Here is a 20,413-nt window from a genome sequence, read left to right on the forward strand (position 1 = left end):
AAGGTTCAAATACTATTCTTGTATAGAATTTTTCTGGAAACCCTGGCAATCTCCTGCTAGTGAAAAAGAACTTTTTTTTAAATGTGTTTTTGTCTTTTAGTACTCCCCAGTAAATAGTCTGCGTATATCCTGTCAATGTTTCTTACCAAATTAAAGAAATGTTGAGGTATTCGGTATTCATTGCGGTCTCTAGGTAGTGTAATGTTTCCTTTATTTATTTTTGAAATTCTCAAAAGTATTCTGAGTTGTTTTCATATGTTGTCTCATTACACCATATAAAATTGTAGGAACTTAATGAAAACAAATTTACATTTACTTCAAGGCAATGGCGTTCCACATTGAGAATACTAGAAGTATTATGCAGTATGCTGTTTTTGAAGCATCCTGAACACCCAGGAAAGATCAGGAGATGAGATTTCTTTGTTTGTTCAGTTTTCTATGAGGATTTGTTTTTCTTTTACTGACGTGAAAACTTTTAGAAGCTGCCTCAAATGGAACTATGCCCCATTCCTCTCCAAATTCAAATGAGGACTTTACTTTTTTAGCAGTACCTCAAGCCCCATACCATCAACTATCCATCTAATTCCACTGATCTGTCAGAACTGCAAAATGAATTTAGATGAGTTTATAATATAATAACCCAAAGGGAAGGCCATTCATTAACCCTGTAGGTTTCCCATAAGGCCAATACTTAGTTACTAAGGATAGTTTTATCAATTTATTCATCAACCGAGGTAACCAGAAAAGGAAGTCTGGACTACAGAATGACTGTTCTTAATGGACATGTGTTAAACCCTGATTCAACACTGCTTAATTTTTGACACTTGTAGTCTTTCCAATATAAAAAGTATTTTTATATATTTTGGGTTTCAAGGTACTTCTTCTTGTCTTTACATAACTGAATAAATACATAAATAAATCATACATAAATCATGGTACATTTAGTTATGAGAACAAGAAACAACAGACAGCAGACTCAAAGATTTATTTTGATAAGGTTGGTCCTGCTCATTGTTAGCAATGTCTACATCACCTGTCATCTGTTACAATGGTGAAGTAGGCTAAGTGTTAGGTCAAAGAATTGTGTACTTCAAGGTTCTCCTATATTATATAATTCTAGAATGCTAGACCCCATTCTGTTTTGATAGCAAATGTGTTATTTGTAGAGTGCAGCATAGGCAACAGGCATTACCATCAAACTCATTACAATGGCAACTTGGCACAAATCCATCTAATCCAGCTGTAACAGAAGTCTTAGATCGTTTCACTGTTTCTTCATTGGTTTCTTCAGCCAACATTTCTTCAGCTTCTTCATTGGCTTACTGAACCCAGGTGATAGAACTCACTGTACCCAGGTATTTATTTGGAGAGATAGCAGTCTATGTGGTTGTGCAGCCTAAGAGTGAAGTGTGAGGGTGGAAAATGGTGCAGTAATTTGAGTCTAATGAACTCAATATTGGGAAAGAAACTAATTCCTATGTGGTTTCAAGGAAAGGGGTATAATCTCTTGGTAAGAAGGTGGAAAATCTGTTAGACACATTGATCAGCCTGTAGTATAATGCCTAAAATTATGTTAATCTGTAAGAGTCTTGGAAGGTGTTCTTTAATTCCAACTGTTTTATAATAAAGAGAAATACTGTTCCCACGCCTTTCCATGTCAGTCAAGGTACAAATATATGTTTAGGGATATATAGAAAGAGAAAGGAGGGAAGAACATATATACACATAGATGAAGCAGCATGTGTGCTGGAAATCTGCTTCTTTTAAATATGACTCGCTACCTTTTGTTCTTTTCATACTCAAATACTCTCTTTATCAGAACCTGAAATAATGTTCATGTTTGACTCACATATAAACTCAATCATATAAGGTTTATAATTCAGTAGTTGCTCTTTTTCTTCTTAAACCACTGTTTCAGAAGATTCTCACATTTTCATAGCATAATATATTACAAAAGGTCTCTAACTTTGATTATGTCAAACCATGAAAACATCAGCTATGCAAATGGTAGAAGTTGATTTTGTTAGTTGTTTGATACTGGATATATATTTTTTGTTATTAACTGAAGTCCAGAGTTATGGTGGCTTGGAGGTACAGACAAATCACAATAGGAATCTCCTATATAGATCTAAGTACTACATAATCTGTTACCAGTTAGTGGTATTGTATATGACAGGAACCCATATGTCATGACCTTTCAGAGTTGTGAGCATATTGTACAAAAAACTGTTTCTTCCAGTTCACACAGAATTTGACTCCCTGTTTTTTCTGACCTTTCCTACTCCAATACTGATAACTTCACATGTTTTTGGAACTCCAGGAAAACTACTATTTCATGGTGAAAGACAAATTGAAAAAAAAATTATTTCTGATATAGTTTTATGTGTATTCAAATTTGTGCATAATAAAAAAAAAATAAATCTGTTCTTCTTGAGGGTGCTTCCTAAGTCACTATAATAGAAGGGAGAAGTATGATTCCTTGTGTATATAGATATGTGCGTTAAGAATGTCTGTATTTTTAATGACCATTAAGGGTAAAATCTTGAGTTCACTATAAAAGCATTTTAATAGTATGCAGTTCTAATAATGCAAACAAGAAAATACATTTTCTGTAAAATTTGATAGAATAAAAAATTTTATATTGTAGGACACAAAAGGTCAGGTGCAACATTATACAGTGAAATCAATTCAGGAAAGATTCACTTCAGCCCCTGCAGCATTAAAATATCATAATACCCTCTAATGGGTTTGGAAGCCATTAACAGCCACTGATTCAGCACAGGGATGAGGGTTTGCTTGTTTTTGTTGAAAGGTTTCACTAACGCTGTCAAGTATGAGTTCTCTGAAGAGAGAAAAAGATTTAAATGACAACAAGTGAAGTTGTCATTGTATAACTTTTTTTCTGATTGTTTTCCAGTGAAGACTAGAAACAGATGGAATACATAAGTCTATTCTAAAGCTGAAAGATTTAGTTGAAGGGCAAAAGGTCTGTAAAGGATTTACTTTTACTTGTATCCACTCTAGAGGCATAATTGAAAATTTATATGTATAGCTGTGTGGTAACCACTGAGATTATTTTTAAAAGTGAAGTTTTAACAGCAAATAATATAGTCCAGAGTACAAGGGAAGAATCTTTTTCTCAGTATAGACTGTAAAAAGCTGGTAGTATTTTAGACAGAGGAGACAACTACTAAGCCATATTTATGCAGTAATAACATATAACTATGAAACTTGTGCACTAAATCACATTTGTTACCATAAAACTATTGTCTCTAAAGTACACATATTTTTTCAAGCTACAAAGGGTAATTATGAAGTTGTAACAATAAGACACATTTTTAAGATATTTTGCAACCAGAGGCAACTCCAGATAAAGCTTTAGATTTCTGAAAAGCCAATTCAGCAAATAGAAATCCTAAAATTAAGGAGAAACATGAGATACTTTAAAATTCAGTAACTTTCCAGTTTATGAAACTTCCTTTCCAGCTGAAAACAGAAGTGGTTGTATCTAACTTGCTTAAGAAATACCATAGTGTGGAAATTCTTTATATTAGTAGATGATGTGTATCTTACTTGGGTGAGTAATGAAAATGTACTGGACTGTGTCAAGCAGCCTCCGCCAAGGACACACATACATTCTTTTTGTGAAGTCGCACATTTTTACATGTTAAGGCTCTCAGAAGTGATTTGAGGATGACTGCAGCAGGTTTTGTGAATTACTAGTTGTAAGACAGTACTTAAACATGTTATTTTTGTCCTTCATCTATTCTATTACATTATTGCAGTTACTAGTTAGAAAAGAAATGTTTTCACTTTTCTCTAAATAGTATTTTGTGTTCCTTTTATTTTTTTAAAGGGGCTTTTTACAACATCAGAAAATACAAATCTGTTTTCTGTTTAATCATATGTGTTATGCTTGGCAGTCTAAAGGTAGAGGCAAACTTTTGTTGTTTGTCTTTTTTTAAATCAACAATAAAATAAACATAGTTGTGTTTGTACATTTTTTTTTTCTTTAGAATAGCTGAGGTATAATTAGGTGAAAACTAGCCCTGCTTGTGTTTAAGAAAAAAGTTGGAAAGAAACTTGAAAATTAAATTTGTGAGTTAAAACCCAGAAATGTAAAAAGTTCTTTTCCACTTACATTTTCTTTATTTTTTTCTATAATTATTTATTTTTGAAATGAAAAATAAATTGTTAATTGATGATTCAGCATGTGATAAACTATCTTAGGAGTGTACCTGAAGTATAATTGCTTTGAGGGAAGAATGTCTTATGATTAGCTGTCACAACTGGTGGTCAGAGCTTCTTGATTCTCCCCCATCCTTCAGCTTTTGTGTGATCTTGTATCTTGTATATATCAAGTAATGGTATGGAAATAACAAAATTGCCTGTTTCACATGGGCATCAGTAAAGAAGGCCTTGGATTGAAGACACTGTATAGCTGTCATGTACTAATATGTTTGACGTATGTCCAGAGGTGCTTGTTTTTGAACACATAAGCATTTTTGTAGCCCAAAAAATTCAGAAGGATCTTTATTAATACAAAGGATGAACCATATTATGATATGTTCCATTGTTTTACTGCAATGAGACTGTCCTTCTTTATGTTGTAGGATTGTGAATAGTTCCCAAAAGGATATGGTACTTTTCCTCAGTTATGATAAAGAATGATGCAGTTTATCATTATGTTGTTTTCTATTACAAGAGGCTGATAAATACAACAAACTTGTATCTTTTGCTTTGAAAAAAAAGTGTTAGTTGAGGATTCACAGGGCTAGTGAAAAAGGGTAACAAATGTACATAAAAGGTTACCTACAAAAGTGTAGGTTCATATCTTATTTGATTCAATGGATTAACATTTCCTATTCTCGAATTTTATATGTGTAAATTTTGTGTCTGTGACTTTCAAGGGAAAGGAGCCCTATCACACTCAGGCTTAATAATGCACTGAGATTATCTGTGAGCTTTAATAGATAATGAGGCACTTGATCATGTGTCATGGTTTAAACCCACATGGCAACTGAGTGCCACACAATCACTCACTCACTTCCTCATGAGCAGGATCAGAGAGAGAACTGGAAGAGTATCTCAACCCATGAGTTTTTTCAGTTCTAAAGACAGTTTAATTGGTAAAGCAAAAACCTCACACAAGCAAAATAAGGAATTCATTCACCACTTCCCATGGGCAGGTTGGTGTTCAGCCATCTCCAGGAAAGCAGGGCTCCATCACATATCATAGTTATTTGGCAAGGCCAACACCATCACTCCAAATGTCCCCCCCTTCATTCTTCTCCTACAGCTTTATATATTGAGCATGACACCATGTGGTATGGAATATCTCTTGGGTCAGTTTGCATCAGCTGTCCATGCTGTGTCCCCTCCCAGCTTCTTGTGCTTTCTCAGCCTACTTGGTGGGGTGATGTGAGAGGCAGAAGAGGTATTTACTCTTTTGAAGCTACAATGCTTCCATCTGTGCTGGATGTGTTTGTCAATAGTACTTTCATTGCTGATTTTAGAAGTCATATCTCTAGCAACTTTTAAGTCACTATAAGTAGAAGCTAAAAGGGCTGCCTGAGGACAGTTTTACTTTAACATAAACTCCAAGTAAAGAATGTAGTGCAGAACTGCAAATCAAACCTTCTCTCTCTTTTAACTGAGCATAGATGCAAAATTATGTGACTAAGACAGCAATTAATTTTTTAAAAATAATTAAATATTCAAATTTTTCCTTTTCATATGTAGTTTAAAATATTCTGAACAATAGCTATATATGAATGAATAAACAGCATGTTTTTTACAGTGCAACATGCATCTTAATGCTGAGGAATATTGAATTCTGACACTGTTTTTTTTCCTTCCTTAGTGATAGTAATCACATTTTCTTTGGTTAGGAGAAAAACTTCAAGCTGTTTCTATATCTCTGTATTCTCACCTGCAACTCAGCCCATTATTATACATCATATTATGCAACATGGAAGCAATTTTCAAAGAAAAATGTAGTTTGCTGTTGACAGCATCCAAAACTAGTCTCATCAGCAGTCTGCTATTTGAAGTTACAGAGCCTGCTTTTTTCTGGTGTTTCTTTTTGTAGCTTATTTGTACTAATGTCTTGGAAATCTTAATTCTGCAAAACTTCACACTATTATAATTTCAAGGCATAGATCTTAATATTGTTGTTTTAGTATCTGTAAATAAATACTGTTTCCTATGACTTTCAAACTCTATGAAATTAATTTTCTTAGTGCTTAATTAAGAAATACTGCATTGTTTCTTATTTTCTTGAAAGTCATTCAGAATGCTTCAAATATTTATGAGCTCTAGGGATTACTTCTCCTATAAATATTACAAGTTTTGTTGTAATGTCATCCAAACTGACCTACCTGATTATTTTGTGGAATTATTCAGTCACTGTATATATGTAATAGAAAAATTTACCAGCTGCTATTTATTAATTATATATAACTCTAAATGCAGATCTGTCAAAGGATAGGATGTTTGTTTTATTTATAGAAGGTAAATAATTTATGTCTTTCAAACAGCTTTTTCCTTCACAGGAAACATTTTTAGAAAAGAATGCATGACCGTTAAGTGTGTAGTTAGAAATTTTTTTTAAAATACATAAATTATGTTACAGTTAAATATTGTTTTAGAAGGAGGAAGAGGAATAAAGCAATGGATTTTTTTGTCTAACTTTGGCTTGAGTGACATACAGATTCACACTAGCTACAATTTGAAAAAAGATTTTGGATTTATGATGGGACAATATTTAAGAAGTCACATAGGATAGTGAATTAGTACTAGCTCCTTCCATAGGATATAATATACCATTGATTTAAGGTAGTAATTTTCACTGTATTATATTTAAATATCTATCTTGGGCACACTAATACGTGTTAATTTAACATACCTGTATCTATTCCTTAAGTCTCATTTGAAAATTGATTACCTTTTTTTGTTCCGTTGGATAAACCAAGCTAGTTCTTCGGGTATAAAACAACTTTACGCAGGTAAATACCTTATAGTATTATTTGGCCTATGTTGTTGGCTTTGAGAAGATCTATGCAGTTGAAGGAAGAAATCTTTTGTCTGGGAAACAGGAGATACTAAATTATTACTTTCTTTTTGAGAGGATATTTGTGTACAGCTCCTGTGAAGGAGCAGTAGTTGATCAATATAAGCTTGTCAGTTCTGTGCAGGATTCTGCATAATGAAACTTGCTATAATTATCAGCACAGCTCACATCTAGATTTTCGTCTCCATCTGTTTCTTTTGGGAGTTAAAGACCTTTTAGGAAGTGGTTTGGATACTTTTCTAGATTTCCCCTGTTTTTCTGGACAGTAGAGACAGTGTAGGTGAGGAAGGCAGAAAGAATATTAGGGAGGTGTAGCTAGCCAATACTACAAGGAGATGAAGAGTGTGCACGGGTTCCAGAGGCAGAAGGGATCTGTGAGGCTGACCAGCCACTGGTCAGCTTTATGCCCTGGATTTTGGTGGCTCATGCAGGGTTTTGCTGAATGGACAGGTGAATTTAAATTGAGAAATTGAGATATGTGTAGGGCCTTGAAGTTTACTTCAGATTAACTCTCTCTGAACATCCCTCCAAATTTTGATGCACCTCTGAGGGCCAACAGGTAGTGTAAGTAAAAGAGGTCTTAGTCTGTTCCTCTTGACATTTTCCAGTGACCCATGTTCACAGCAGGATTTTTGACATGCAACACTTTTACTGTGTAGCTAGCACACTTACAGAAACAGACTCTTCCTTTGAAAGAGAAGCTGAGGGTAGAATTAACAGCTGCAGTTTGCCTGCTTCTTTCACACTGTCTTAAAGAAGAATGTATGGAGGAATGATTTAAAGGAGCAGAGTACACTTTCTATTATGTGATAATGGTGGTGCTGTAGAAACCCTTGTGTGATGAGGAGGATTTTGGAATGAAAGGAATAAAATCTACAAATTCTTGACAATGACTTTTGTTTCAGGTAAAAATACTAGATTTATATTCTGTCATTCCTAAACTTTTGAAAGCATTGTGCGGTTTCTCAAGTAGTCTGAAATGTATGCAAAATGGTTCCTCTTGATATCTTACTAGCAGGCAGCTACTTGCAGAGCCTCAGCAAGTATGATGTGCTTTACTTGTGGAAGTTCTTGAATGTACATAAATTTGAAAGGCTGACAAAAAGCATCTCTAAATGAAGGCACCTTAAGCAAAAATGCTGCACTAGTGACTGCCTAATTAGATAACTGGTTTCAACCCTTGGAACCATGTATACATTGAAAGAGTAGTTCAGTAGAACATTTTCACTTGCATATGTATGTCCTTTTCTTTTTCCTTTGCATTACTATTTGATCATCGAAGATAAAGGCACCCAAAAATACACTCTGTTTTCAACTTGTTTGTATTTTATTGTTACAGACAAAAACATGTAGAAAAAGCAGCCTGTAGTTAGCCTTCAAGTGAGTTATTTACACGTGAAATCTCACAATAAAAGCAGTGATCAATTGGGCCATAAATTGAGATGTTAGTTTTGTACCAGTGAATGTTTTACATAACATATCAAATGCATTCAGGAAGTTTTGACTTGAAGTTTGAGATTAGCAGGGGCATCTTTTTCTAGTGAACAGCCAACACTGAATGCATGTGTATCATAATATATTTTGGGGATTTTTTTTCCCCGTTAAAAGCTGTGAACACCACATACCTATGCAGCATTTTTAAAATAATTAGAGCACACTTAACCAAATACATTTACAGTCATAGAAGAACATAACCTTTTAGTATTTCTTTTATAGAAATTATCCTATGTGCAGTGACAACAGAATCACTGTTACTGGTTTTGTTCTAGAACACGACAGAGAAAATACTTCATCTTTGGTGTCAGACTACAACTATTATTGGGACACGTTTTCAGGTTCTAGCATGTTTCTTAATAATAAACAGTGACAGAGTAGACTAAGGATATAATAATTCATCAAAAAGGAATGCTAGAGAGCATTAGAAAGCTGATCCCTATTTCATTTTTATTTAAGTTACTTTTTACTAGAAATTATTTTTTATATATTCAATATTCAATCCCACAGTGATAAGAATGGACAATTTTTAACACAGTTTTCAGTCTTCTACATTGGAGAAACAGGTGAGGCTTTTCTACTGTGAAAACCAGCTTTTTCTTAATATTTACCTGACAAATGGCCACAGTGCTTTGTTGTGGGTGAGTGTATTGGGAGGAGGACAGGAAGAAGGAATGGAGTTGTTATCTTAGGAGACCCTTCTGCCCCCCCTCCTTGTATGTGTAATAGTTGAATCTTTGTACTTAATCTTTTGCTGATTACAGATTGGTTTTCAGAGCCTTGGCATCTGGTGAGTCATTCTCTGAGGGGAAAGCAGTTTCAATGACATTTCAAATTGCATTTGATTGAGATGGGGTAGTCCTTGTATATTACAGGGATTAGCAGCAAATCCAATATTTGAACTAGTAATAGAGTGTTGTGTTCTGTCGGCCAACTTCACAGGAGATGGGAGATTTTTTCCTTTGCTTGTGCATTTATGTCTTTTGAGAAGTGGGATAGGTGAGATCAAACTTTTTTTGGTTGTGTAAATATTGTTGTCTTTGGATTATGTCATAATTTTCAGCTAATGTTGTGCAAATGAAGAGTAACGGTACTGGGAATGAGAAGGCCCCTGTTTAGTGAGTGCTGCTCAAAAAGTCTGTCTCTGTCACACAGAAATGAATCACAGAGTAAAAAGATTTCTGACCATAACAAATCTCATGTTCAATTTAAAATTCTTCCCTTAGATGTGGCGGTCGAATATGTACTTGGTTAAAATCTATTTAAAGAATGGATTTTTCATGCAGAATTATTAGCACCTGAGTAAGCATATGAACCTCTGTATAACTGCTTCTGAGTGAATTTTAAAACATCTTTTTAGAGAGGAGGATTTAAGTCTGTGTTTGGAGGCAACAAGCTTCTGAAGATGGGACTGTTCTGGGACTCACATCCATTTGCTTCATGCTGTACTAACAATGTGAAGGTAGTATCCCCATTTATTTATTTATTTATTTGGACTGCTGTTCTGAGAAATTGAACTCTTTTAATGCACCAAGAAGGTAATCAAAATTAGCCAATTGATTTCTTGTTTTTTTTTTTTTTTTCCAAATTGTGCTGTATTTTCTGTATAAAAGATCAGAGTGTTAGATTTTTCAGTGAGGTGGTCTAAGCAGATTGTCCTAACCTCCGAGGCACATCATCAAAGAGTTATACCATAAAGTGGTTTCTAACATGAGACATCACTGGAACTCAAGAGAAGCAGAAAGCACCTGAGGTATCCTGAAAGTTACAGGAATAGTAAAACACATCAAATTAATAAAAATTAGTACTGTTTGAAGTTCTGAGCTCAATTATCTTGGTTTGGGGAATAAAGTCTGACTAGAATGGCAGGATAGATTGGAACCAGTTAGTAAATAAATATTATAAGCATCTAGTATGTGTACTCAAACGCTAAATATGTTAATGTTGAAAAAGTAATGTTGAGGAGGACTTAGAAAAATAACAAAAGATATCAGTGTTTTAGTTATCCAAGGTTGTATTGATGCTACTTATTGCAGTCTACTCATTGGAGTAAATAAATCCCTGATACAGCTATAGTCATGTCCTCACACATATTTATAATTTTGTCTGAAAGAAAGGTTTTAATCTTCAGTAGGAGAATAGGGTTTTAAAGTTATGTAAGACTAGAAACAGCAATGGATGATGCTTTAGAAATACTTCCAGAGAAGTGCATATTTGTTTCATTGCATTTAATTGCATTATTGCAATTAGATGTGGCCTGAAGTTCCTGTAGAAAATCATGTAAATTCTGAGATGGCTGATGAATGAATAGCAAGGTTTGCACTGGCCACAGTTCTCTCTTTTCCCATGCTAAAATTATATTATACTTGCTGCTCAACCTTTCCATTAGAGCAGTCAAAGGTACAGCAGTTAATGACCATAGAATATGTGAGAACCTAGCTATAGCATATCTAGGCTTCACAGGTCTTATAGAGTAAGGACATGTTCTTTTTGTGTAATACTAATTTAAATAACTTTCTTCAATGTATTTGGTAATTTAGCTTGAGGTTTTTTTCCAAGTGTGCAAGAATGGCACTGTACAGGAGGTCTAGAACATTGAAGTTCATAAAATCCTATGTATTAAACAATTGAAAATTCTTTTCCCCATAGAAAAGAAAGAATTGTTATGTGGGTTTTTTTCACCTAGAATGTTGGTGGAACTTTTTCTATTCATAGGACTCTGTGTCGAATGTTAGTATCTGTAAGACAGACACTTGAAATTTGAACAGAATTTTTTTGTTGTAAATTTCCTCATTTTTGTGACCTTGTAATGTGATGATGTGGTAGCAGAATACTTCGATAATAAACGTGTGCTGTTGTGCAGTGGAAATGATGCCTCAGCACTGCAGCAGAATTTAAAATGGGAGCATCCTGTGGTTTCCATGGCAACAGGGAGTGCCAAGCTGTTTGCATTGAGGAAGGCAGTGGGTAGCACGCACTTCAATACATGCCAGTATTTATTAAGACTGTTAGGATGGCAATTTCTGTCTCCTGCATCGCAATTTATGCCTAATTTAAAGTTTCAGTCTTTTGCGGTGTCAGCTACTTTCAACTCCCATTCCCTCTAGTGGAAATACAGATAATTGGCAATGGTTAACAACGGGTCCTCACACCAGCAGCTCCAAAGTACATCCATTATTCTGGGAGGATGCATGATACATAAAGGGAAGGCAAAGAAAACTAGCTGATCTGCTGAGGCTACAGTGGCTTTCTGGTTTGTTTTAGCTTTTGATTTTTGTTTGCTTATTTGTGGTTGTGATTTTTGCTGGTTTGTCTTGTGAGTTTTTTTAAACAATGAGAGTGTTTAGTAATTTTGGACAGTTCAGGGAAAACCACAGTTAAAATCTGTACAGTTTAGCCAACATACCCATAGGTTGTTCTCTGTAACAGGAGCTTCAATTTAATGAGCTTGAGAAACATTGTGAGACTTGCTCACATGATAAAAAGTTCAGCAGATTTGTGTTTGGTTATTAGCCAGCCATGGAATTTCCTTTTGTGTAGAGCATGCTTGCCTTCTGTGATGAGGAATTTTCACTTTACAATCAACTGAGTTTTCAAAATCCCAGTCTGTCATATACTTAGCAATAAAGAATTGGAAAGGAATACATAATGAGATACCAGCTACATCACAGTCTCTGTTCATATATACTTGGAATTTGTGCTCATTGGCTTAATGGAAGCACCTATCATGTTTGCTTAGATTTATCTCATCTGAAAGATTACTAGAGCCACTCTGTTTAAAAGAGAAACTTTTTTTATGTCATGATGTCTCAATAGTTTTGCATACATATTTTTTTAGAGGAGGGTTTGCTGGTGTCCTTCCTGCCAACTTGGAATGTGAGCAGAGCAAAATACATCTTCCTAAGAGTCTGAGAAGACAACTCTCTCTGAAAGGGATGTTAGACTCAGGGGTTTTTTCTTGGTTGTTGTCTTACTCAGTGGTCACTCAGACTTTCACTTGCTACCATGGGACAAGTCTAGAGCCACTTTGGTTCTTTGAACCATTCCTCTGTCTCTAAAAGTTCATTCTTCAGCTGTTTCTATAATTTATTTTTAAAACTTACATATACAAAATCTTAACAAGGTGATTTTTTTGCTCTTTAATTATCTTTAATAAAATATTTCTCTTTAATTTTGCTAAGTGGATTAAAATCTTATTTATCCAGTCTGCCATTATAAGACATCTGTATTTTGAGGTTTAAAGAGATAAAACCAAGACTTAAAAAGACTGCTTTTGCTTTGTTATCGGTGGGCTTTAAAATCTCACTGCTAGTGTCAGTCATTTTACATTGACTCTAGAGTAATCTTGGTTTTCATTAGACTGTGATTCTTGAGTGACTTTGTTAATATCTGTTAATTTTTAAAATTTCTATAATGTAAACAGGTATTATTTCTTGGTAAAGTGCTGAGTATGAAAAGTCGGCAAATGAAGCAAGAGGGTAGCAGTGGTCCAAAGATGATTTTCAGAAGGCTGATTCATTCAGGAAATGTACTAAAAAAAAAAAAAAATCACACTTAGAGTGGATTTCTTATGAAAAAAAAAAAAAGAATTCTCATATTAGTAATTCTCTGTTTCCATGTGCTTTAAACTATTTCCTCATCTCCCATAGCTGCTCTGTATGTGTATTATCTTTTCCCCATCTCTCTTTCATTTTATTTCAATATCAATACACAGTAACCTTTAGAATTAATTGCTTGGTTACGTAATTTGGTCATTGTTTTTCTGACAAGAGTAACATGTATTTTTAGTGATCTTCTAATATCATATATTATATTAAATGCATTTGTGTGAATTATTTTAGAGTATGATGAAAAACTCCATAAGTTTAAACCAATTTTCTTTACTCCAAAGGTCTTGATTTTGCATGTACACAGTAATGTGAAAGCCTTCTACTTTACTGGGACTTCCAAATTCCTAGAAACAGGATGTGCAGATTTTAAATATAGGTCAAGGTTCTTCCTCAGTACCATATGTACCTATCACTATATCCTCATTTTCTGTAAAGCATTTCACTGTCAATTCTGATGCTGAATTGTATAAAGTATTGAAATGTTATAATTTGTTAGGATAGTTTTTTGTATCATAATACTGTTTTCTTGTAATCTCTTTCTCTAGGAAAAAAGAAAAATTGCTTTCCTCTTCATCAAGTAAAAAATAACCTCTCTGTTATCTTAAGACACCCTCTAGAAAAAAGGTGTTTTTATGATAAAATTCAATATGAGATACTCATTAGCTGGCATCCTAGCAGATGTTTTCAGGCAAGAAAACAAGAATGAAATGGATATGGGGATTGAACTTGATTGCTTTGATTTTGCCGACATTGATGATCAACGTCAGGATAAGAGAACTTTGGTTATATGGAGTTCGTAGGATTATTTCATTTTGAATGCCACTCTTGTGCCACTGTCAGCTATTTTGAAAATCTTTTGTCAGTAAACCTGTCTCAAAGAGAACACAAAAATTTTTTGATTATTTAAAAATGCAAAAGAATCATTTTGGTTCTTTCCTAGAAATGGGATAGTAGTGTAATATCATAGAATCATAGAATCAATTAGATTGTAAAAGACCTCTGAGATCATTGAGTCCAACTGATGACTGAACACCACCTTGCCATCTAGACCATTACATTAAGTGCCACATTCATTCTTCTTACACACCTTCAGGGATGGTGACTCTGTCACCTCCCTGGGCAGCCCATTCCAGTGCCCAATAACTTGTTCTTTTAATGTATATCTTAAATCTCTGGCGCAAGTTAAGACTGTGTCTTCTTGTCCTATTGCTAATTGCTTGGGAGAAGAGAGCAACCCTTACCTGGCTACAACATCCTTTCAGGTAGTTTTAGAGAGTGATCAGGTCTCCCCCGAGCCTCTTCTTCTCCAGCTCCCTCAGCTGCTCCTCATAGGGCTTGTGCTCCAGTCCCTTCACCAGCCTTATTACTCTTCTCTGGGCTTGCTCCAGCACCTCAATATCCTTCCTAAATTGAGGGGCCCAGAACTGAACACAGTAGTCAAACCTAACTAGTGTCGAGTACAGGGGCAGAATCACTTCCCTGCTCCTGCTGGCCACACTGTTCCTGACCCAGGCCAGGATGCCATTGGTCTTCTTGGCCACCTGGGCACACTGCTGGCTCATGTTCAGCTTTCTGTCAATCCAAACTCCCAGGTCCCTTTCTGCCTGGCTGCTCTCCAGCCACTCTGTCCCCAGCCTGTAATGATCCATGGAGTTGTTGTGACCAAAGTGCAGGACCCAGCACATGGTGTTGTTGAACTTCATACTAATGAATTCAGCCTATTAATCCAGCCTATTAATTCAGCCTATTAATCCAGGTACCTCTGAAGAGCCCTCCTACCTTCCAGCAGATCAACACCCCTCACTCCCAACTTGGTGTTATCTGCAAAATTGCTAATGGTGGACTCAATCCAGATCATCAATAAAGATATTAAACAGAACTGGGCCCAACACTGATCCCTGGGGGTCACTACTGGCCACCAACTGGATGTGACACCATTCACCACCACTCTCTGGGCCCGGCCCTCCAGCCAGTTCCTAACTAAGAACAGAGTGCCCCTGTCCAAGCCATGGGCTGCCAGGTTTTTCAGGAGAAAGTTATGGGAGATGGTGTCAAAAACTTTGCTGAAGTCCAGGTAGACTACATCCATAACCTTCCCCTCATCCACCCAGGTTGGTCACCTGGTTATAAGAGGAGATCAGGTTGGTCAAGCAGGACCTGCCCCTCCTAAATCCATGCTGGTTGGGCCTGATGCCCCATCCATCCCGTAGGTGCCGTGTGATCACACTCAAGATGCTCTTGTTTTCATATCAGATTCTTCAGTTGGATATACTTCAATTTACCTTCCCTTTTCTAAACAAGTTAAAAAAAAATTCAGAAACTCAAACAGGCTGTGGATCCATCTGTGTCTCTGCTGTGTGCATTCTTCTGAGGGAGATTACTAACTTGTGGTAATCTAAGATAGTATATATTATGGCATCTGTTTACAGAGGTGGTGTAGCTGAAGTATTAGCAGTTCTTGTTTAGAAGTTATTGCATTACAGTCAAGTATACCTTGGTAAGGGCAATGGGAAAATAAGAGATGACAATATAATATGTTAATATGATGATCAGATGATACGGAATAATAACAGACTTTTCTTTGTGTCACTTGAAATTTCCCCAAATTCTGGGTTTGGTAAATACATTTTGCTAAACTTCTACTTTTCAACAGAAACACGTTTTCAAGTGGAATTTTTTCATGAGTATCCATTCTGTCCATTGTTTTGCAGTTTTTCATGAATTAAGTAATATTGCCATCTTTAAAATCTGGAAAAGAAAAAAAATATTGTAGCAAATATGCCCTTTATTTGGAAAGTGGTAGGTAGAAGCCATACTTGGTCTGTGAGTAGCCTCTTCCATTGTGAGTGGTGTTGCTCCAAGATTATTGGCCAATTGATCCTTCTCTGACAGCCCTGAAGGAGCCAGATAAGGGGCAACTGGTTGCTCTGACTGGGTTATTGAAGTTCCTCAGTCTGTTGCTGTTCCTCTGTGCTTCTTTGTGCATATGGAGATCAACTAGCCTCAAGCAACTTGGCAAAGACTTCTGCAATTAATGCAATAACCATACTGAATATAACAACAAGTAACAGCTTATGATGTTGATCTGGAGAGTTTGGTACACACCATAATGCTAGTACCTCTTTCTGACAATTATTCCTTATAATGTACATAAGCCTAAGTCAATGGGCTTTCGGTGTGGAAAATGTATACAAAAGCTTGAAACAGAAGTATTTCAGGCTTTTGTATTGTTGAGGGTTGCTTTGTGAAACAGCATCAGTATGAAGGCAAATATAAGCAAGGGCTGAACACAACTTAATTGTTTTTTCCTGGAAGCACCACAAATGTTCATGTATAGTAAGCTGTTTGCTATAAAGTCTGGTAATGTGAAGCTCACTTCAGATATATTTGCGTCACTAAATCTGAGATACTTCCTAGAAGTGTTTGAGGTCAGTAAGTGTCAAATACTTTAAAAGTAAACCAACAACAAAAGGTCTTTTAAGATCTAGAAGCATTAACATTTCATTCTCTACATAAATTTTAAGAGAAAAGTACAAATGCATCTGTTAACAATAGACACTGAAATTAAGCACTACAATGTTAGTTTCAATAATCTGAAGATATTGTGCATTTATTAAACAGCATGTAAACATGCTACTCCAGTAAAGACAAAATTAAATGTAATTGCCATATTACTGATATGCATTTTATATGGTATCAGAGTACTGAAATTTGCCCATCTTGATAGACTGCACATTCTTATTGATTCTATGATAAAGCAACTACACGTGTTGAATTACAATGGTAATCATATACTGAGTGGTATAAACATCATAGACTAATCCAGTTTACTTTCCAGTAATTACCTGTGGACTTTCAAATTATTGCTTAACTTCTGATGTTCATTAGTCACTGAAAATGAAAACGGCAAGGAAGCCAATAGTGCATCATCTGGAACATTTTAAATGCTTATGGATTTCTTAGCATTATTAGAAAATATAAGTGGTACTGCTCTTTCAGATCCGTAGAGGCACATATTAAGTACTATAATAATTGCCTTCGCAAGGACAATGATTTGACACTGTCGAAAGTGATGCTGAGACTACTGATTTCTTATACCTTCATTAGTATGCAATGAAAACTGCAGGTTAAAAAGAAAAAAAAAACTAGTTGTGTTTTGTTTTGTTTTTTTACTAGGGTCTTCTTGACACAGTTAATTGTCAATTTAATAGAGTTTTCTAATGATATTTAATAATGTTGTTTTGAGGTTTCAACTGTCTCTGAACTTCAGTTATTGTTATGTCACTAGTAGTGAAAAATATCAACTAAGAACAGTATATAAAACAGCTTTGATAGAAGTTCTTTCCCTCTAAAACTGAAATTTCATAAATAAATGTTGGTTCACTGCCTGAGTAAGCTTACCATGTCCTTGGCTTGACATATTAATCTGCAGAAATGCATTAAAATGCAAATTCATATATTTCAGCCCTTGAGCTGTTTCATTCCATCCCTAAAATCAAAAAAGAAAAAGAGAGAGAAAATTTTAATATTCTACCAGGTATTAAAACCAATACTCAGTCATTTAAGAATAATCAGATTGATCTTGTTTGATTTTCACATTTGACAGTGCTTGAAATATAACTTGTTTAATGTATATTTTAAAGCTTAGAATATAGTTTTATTTAAGTAAAGAAGTAAAGTTAAAGGAAAAAATAATTTAATTGTAGGTTTAAATTGAATTTTTAATAGGACAGGTCTTTTCTTTCTTTCTTTTATTTTATTTAATTTTTTTTATATGCACACTTTCACAATATATATACATTCCTGCAAATGAACTGACATAAAAATATGAGTCTGCTAGATGAGTATATACTGTTAGGATGTTTCTGTTGTATTTAGCAAGAGAAGTAAAGCTGTAAGACTATAGTTAATGTAGGTTCTAGAGGTGTCCCTCAGAATGAAATACATGATATTTGAATTCTCACAACCTTAATATTACATATACCTATATGACATAGCAAACAAAAAGAGAACAGACTAAGAGGGAAGAAGTCATAGCTCTCAAACGAAGCATTAATTTTGTTAAGTCTGGAATAGATTAGGGGGAATGATGATCCAGCAAAGAGAACAGGTTGATGGTAGTCTATAGGGTTGACAAGTAGAGTGCAGTTTGCTTCAAGACATATAATTTCATTTAATTATATTTATATCCAAGCCATTACTTAAATTTAATTATAATAATTATGCAAAAAAGCTGTATGTCAAAGAGGACACTTCAGTGAAGGAGAAGACAGGAAATATTAGGGTGGAGACAGAACATTTTGGAAAGCAGCTGTGAAAGTAAATGTCATAGAGCTGATGACAGGACTTCACCTTGAATACCATGTTTATATCAAAACTCATTTTGAGTTATAAAATGAGTACACTATGTAACAAAGTTAACTTATAAGACATGGAATAGATCATCATGTGAAACAATACCATGCACCCAGTCACTTGCTCTGTTCAGCTTGGAAAAGAAAGAAATAGACCAAAATACATTTCCAGCTTGGCACAATTCCTCATGGAGTTCTGTGATATTGACATCGTTGAGCCAAAACTTTGGGAAAGGAATAAGTGAAGGCATTTAACTTTTGCATGTGTACTATTCCTGTTGACCGCATTGGTTTGATTTCAACTAATCTTAGAAACTAAGCAGAGTCCTGGGAGACCATCTGGAAATCCCAGGAAACAAGCCAAGGTACCGTAATATGGAAGAGAATACACAAAACGAAGGAGATTAAAGGCTTTGTTGTCACTCCTGAGCTGAGAGAAAGGTAGGCTGGAATACCTACATAGACAGATAGAGGGTGTGACCTGCAGAAACACCCAGTAAACAGAAACCCGCCATGGTTAGTAGAGGCAGGGATTCCCCAAGACGTTACTATCAGGTGTGGTGGTGCTTCTATGCCATTGTCCACCTTTACCATGGAAGGATAAAAATGGGGAAAGAAGAAGGTATCCTGGAATAGTTCTTCTTCAGTGGGATATTCAATGCATGTATGATTAATGATAAAGTTTACTTGAACTTAGTTTCTGGAGTTTAAATCTGTAAGAAAAAGCATATAATACTGTGGATTACAATCTTAGATCCTGCGTTGTGTACCTTTCAGATATAAATCCCAGAAGAACCCTATCATCTGCTATACCTTGTGGTTATGTAGTAGAAAACTGAATCCAAAATAACATTTTGAATCACTAAAAGGCATCAGAAGAAAACAATGAAATTTAATAATCAATGAACATTTAGATACGATTCACTTGGAAGGAAAAAAGCTGTCTCTTTTTAACTTGATCTGTTTATGCATTTCGAATGTAAACCAATATGAGTAAAAGACCTGCAGCACTGCTAAAGTAAGAGATGCAATGTCTGAGCTAGTCTCTCCTGTGCTCTCTCAGCTTATTGCTATTTCTTTTTAAGATGTAAACAATTTTTATCTCTGAAGATAAAAATGCAGATAAAGTTCCTGGTGCATTACCTCAAACATTTAATTGGATTCCAAGTTGTATGACTAAGCCTACAAGTTGTGTGAGCATTCATTTATTTTCAGTGGCCAACATTTAATATTTTGGATATTCTCCATTTAAGGATTTTGTTTCCACATAAGTCAGTTTCCACATAAGTCAGTATGCCTACTATGTTTTTAAAAACATGACTGCTTCTGCTAGAACAGATGTCATATGCATTGTAAATGTGGTGTTTTATGGGAAGCTTTTAAGCAAAACCACCATAATTTATTTTGCTTAATGTCAGACATGATCCCACACTAAAACAGAAGTGCTCTAAATGTCAAAACAAATCAATTTTGCAAATGTCAGACAAACATTAATGAAAGCTCAGCTCTTTCACTAAGGATGCTCTCCTAATTCATAATAAGTACTACAACACTTTATACCGTGGTCGTGTATAACAGAAGATATACATACAGTTACCAATGTTGTGGATTTCATTTCACAGTTCAGGTATGTACTTTAGAACCCTCTCTATTATAGTGACAGAAGTTTCTGATAACAGAATAATCTGAATAGGAACGGACCTCAAAAAGTTAGCTAGTCTGCTCAAAGGAGGGCCCACTTCAAAATTTTGATCAGGTTTCTCAGGACTATTCAGTCAAACTTTCACTGCCATCAATTATGATGATTCCACAGTCTTTCTGGGCAAGTTATTTCAGTGTCTAGCAAAAGAACAAACAAAAAATCCCCCAAATCCACCACCAAA

The 20,413-nt window shown here is 35.1% G+C and overlaps 1 protein-coding gene across 6 annotated transcripts in view; it reads left to right on the forward strand.

The window, feature by feature from the left end:
• The window catches only part of CDH18 (cadherin 18), a 487,356-nt gene that overhangs the window by 42,147 nt on the left and 424,796 nt on the right, over positions 1 to 20,413 (forward strand). The window contains exon 1 of one of the 6 annotated variants that reach the window (XM_027668444.1): positions 11,763 to 11,819. The exons of the other annotated variants lie outside the window; for them this stretch is intronic. The gene's annotated coding sequence lies outside the window, so the exon portion shown is untranslated. Of the gene's footprint in view, positions 1 to 11,762; positions 11,820 to 20,413 lie in introns of those variants that run through there. 6 annotated transcript variants of the gene reach the window in all.

Source organism: Corapipo altera, unplaced genomic scaffold (assembly GCF_003945725.1).
Source record: "Corapipo altera isolate COAL_440 unplaced genomic scaffold, ASM394572v1 184, whole genome shotgun sequence".
Classification (NCBI taxonomy): Eukaryota; Metazoa; Chordata; class Aves; order Passeriformes; family Pipridae; genus Corapipo; species Corapipo altera.